Source organism: Vicugna pacos, unplaced genomic scaffold (assembly GCF_048564905.1).
Source record: "Vicugna pacos unplaced genomic scaffold, VicPac4 scaffold_19, whole genome shotgun sequence".
NCBI classification, from domain to species: Eukaryota; Metazoa; Chordata; class Mammalia; order Artiodactyla; family Camelidae; genus Vicugna; species Vicugna pacos.
The window spans coordinates 72,626,272-72,630,134 of record NW_027328740.1 but is presented as its reverse complement, the minus strand read 5'-3'; positions in this window follow the sequence as shown (position 1 = coordinate 72,630,134).

Genomic DNA, 3,863 nt, shown 5'->3' with positions numbered 1-3,863 from the left:
AGCCTTTCTGAACATTGCTCCATCGCTACACCTCCCTCTGATTTTAAACTCAGCTGGGAAATATCCTCCATTTTAAGGACCCCTGTGATTACATTCAGCCCACCTGGACAATCCAGACTACTCACCCTATTGTCTCATCTCAGGATCCCCTTGTCCCATCCCACTCAGGCAGTATGTATGTGGCTGTGACATTCACCTTGTGTAACATTTCCTCATGAGCAATTTATGGTTCAAGGCACTTATAAGTGACTTTTTGTTTTTCTTCCTTATCCTATCTACATTCAGTTTGTCTGGTGAAATTATATGAATCCTTTTTATTTGTGCCCCTGCACTAATCTATAATAATGTATCATGGGTTTAAAGGCTAACTAATAGACAATTTAGGAGACAGAAATCCTCTAAGATTTTTAATCCTAAAATATCTGTCATCCCTTTTGCCATGTACAGTAACTTGTCACAGGTGGCTACCCTGTGGCCGGGGAGGGACATGATTCTGCCATCACACTCCCCTCATTCTTACCAATGTGCTGATCAACTAACCAAGGATCTATGCTCTCCAACTCACTCACTTCTTCCTCCTTTGCATTGACTATCCTGTTCCCACCGCTTCCTTCATTCACCACATCAGGATTTCATGACCACATTCTCCCCTAAATGAAATGGGTATCTTGCATCTAATGCCTGACAGCTGTTCTTATTGTACATGCACACACTGACCTACACATAATCCCGTCCATCTCTTTATTTTCCTAGAATCTTCCAGAAGAATCAGTTCCATGATGATAATGATGATACTGACAATGATGACAGGGGCCTCTCAAGGATTCTGATAAAGAGGGAATCGATAAAGGGAGGGAATCATTGCAAAATTGCCCCAGAAACAGGCTTAAAGGTAAATAACTCTTATAGTGTTTAATGAAATTGACTAATATTTAACTATTTTTAAGACTTTATATCACTGAATTTAAAATTTTAACGGGAATTTTCATTCACCACTAACCAAGATTCAACTCTGGGACCAAAATCTAAGGATTTCTGTCTTCTAAAAAATTGTCCACTAGCCTTTTAAACACGTGATCCTTTTAAAAAGTTTAGTGCTGGGCTGAAAATAAGCAGGATTCATATAATCTCACGAGACACAGTGAATGTGGAAAGACTAAGAAATAAAAACAAAAAGCCATTCATAACGTCTTGAACTTTACGTTGCTCACAGGGGAAAATGTTTGCCAATGTGTGTGTCACATCAACATGACGACTGAGTGGAATGGGGAAGCTGATCTTCCTCATCAGTCATTTATGCTGATTTGTTAGATGCCAAAACAGTTTCCTCATTGAAATTGCTTCTAACAAGTATGGAAGAACTTAGGTTCTACCAAAAGCAGGCTGAACATTTTCCCCTGCTTTCAGGTCTCTGGACTGAATGTCCCCACAAGAAGGACATGATTATGTTTCATAGGGAAGTCTTCCTGAGAAGCAACAGGCTTTTCTAAGGCAGAACTGCAGAGCCCCCCATGGAGGGCTGGAGGAGGTCTAGAGGGGACACTGGAAAAACAGCAGGAGTGAATTCAGATACTGCTGCTCAGGTCGCCAAAGACAGCATTGCTATCTCTAAGGATATGACATTCTCCCAAATTTTCCATGAGTGAAGGAGCCTGTGAACACTAAGCAGGTTGTTAAGACACAGCAGCACATAATTTGCGTGACAACACAATTAGAGTATGATTTGATATTTGGAAAATAACTAGCCCATTGTTCTTTGAAACTGCAGCAGTAGCAATAGAAATAAAAAAGACTGAGCCGTCTTGGAGACAACAATCAATAAACAATTCTAAATCTGCAGAATTCCTTGACAATATTCAAGCAATGAGCTAGATGTGTGCTGCAGATACCTCTTACTGCAGGGCTCACTCCTGCAAAGCATAGAACTAGTTTCTCAGCACACAGAGGGAAGCAAGTCAAGATTCCTAATCTTTTGAGATTTACTAAATGGCTGGAAAGATCAGACAAGTACATACAGGCAAATATGATTAAATGGAATCAAATAATATCAAATGTGATTTGAGCACAGACGAAAGAGAAATTCCTTTCACCTGGGATCTAGAGAGACTTCTTCAGAAAATGTGGCTCTGGAGACGGCCAAAGACATGGGTGGAATTTTGGCAGAACAGGATGTAAGGAATTTAAAAACTTATTCTATAATTCATATAAAAATTCAAAGGATCCCAAAAATCCAAAACAACTTTGAACAAGAAAAACAATGTTGGAAGACTTGCACTATCTGATTTTCAAATTTTTTTTATAAAGCTACAGTAATCAGAAATTATGGTGTTGGTGTAAAACAGGAAAATAGAATAATGGAACACAATAGAATGTTCAGAACTAAACCAAGACTTATACAGACAATTGATTCTCAAAAAGGATGCTGTGGAGAAAGGATCTTTTCAGCATGTAGTGCTGGAACAATTAGATAGTGATACGCAAAAAAAAAAATGAACTTTGATTCACACCTCACAAAATATACAAAATTTACCTCAAAATGGATCATAGATCTTAATAGGAAATCTAAAACTATAAAAAAGCTAGGAGAACAAGCATAGGCTTAAGCTTTATGGCCTTGGGTTTGGCAAATTTTTCTTTGCTATGACACCAAAAGTATCATCTATTTTAAAAAGAAACTGATAGAGTGAACTTTAAGAACATGAAGACTCTTCAATGCTCTTCTAAACACTGCTAAGCAAATGAAAAGACAAGCCATAGACAGAAGCTATTTGCAGATCATATATCTGATAATGGTCTCTCTTTGTATCTGATCCAGAATAAAGAGGTCTCAAAATTCAATAATAATTCAAACACCTGAATGAATGAGGCCAGAAAACACACTTCAGTAAAGATATCCAGATGGATAATAAGCATATGAAAAGATGCTGATTAAAGGTGTCATTAATGATTAGAGAAATACTTTTAAAAACCACAGTGAGATACTAGTTCACATACATACTAGAATGAATACAGTTAGAAAGACTGACCTTACAAGGTGCTGGCAAGGAAGTAGAGCAACCAGAACTGATACACACCACGAGGAATTTACAATAGTACAACCATTTTGGAAAAGTCTTTAACAGATTCTTTTAAAAAGGTAAACACCTATGTACCATATAATCCAGACATTCCTCATCTGGTGCTTTAGAAAGGAAAAGCATATGTCCATACAAAGACTTATAACCAAATATTCACTGCTATTTTATTTATAATAGCACAAGTTGTAAATAACCCATGCATCCATCAAGAAGTAAATGCAGAAAGAAATGATGGTCTATACAAACACTGCTCACAATAAACTCTTCAGTAAAAACTCAGCACTAAACAATATTCTACTATAAGACAAATAAGCTATTAATACAGCAACACAGATGATTCTCAAAATAATTACACTGAATGAAAGAAGTCAGACAACATAGAGTAGATACTGCATGAATCCATTCATATAAGGATCTTGAAAATGCAAACCAATATGTTGTGATAGAAAGCAGATCAATGGTTCCCAGGGGAAGAGACGGGGAGGGAGGGAGGGACAACAAAAGTCAGGAGAGAAGCTTTGTGGGTGATGGGTATGTTCACTGTCTTGAGTGTGGTCATGGTTCCTTGGGGATATTCTTACGTCAAAACATATTAAGCTGTACACTTTAAACGTGTGAAAATTATTTTGCCAAGTATACCTCAAAGCTGTTTTAAGAAAAAAGGCACTTTAGTCCTGATCCACCTCAGCGCCTGATTGGAGTGACATGATCAGTCCCTCACACTGTCTGCCTAACGGGAAGGTAGAAAAGCTCTCACAGAAGATAACATGGATTTTTCATTTGCAA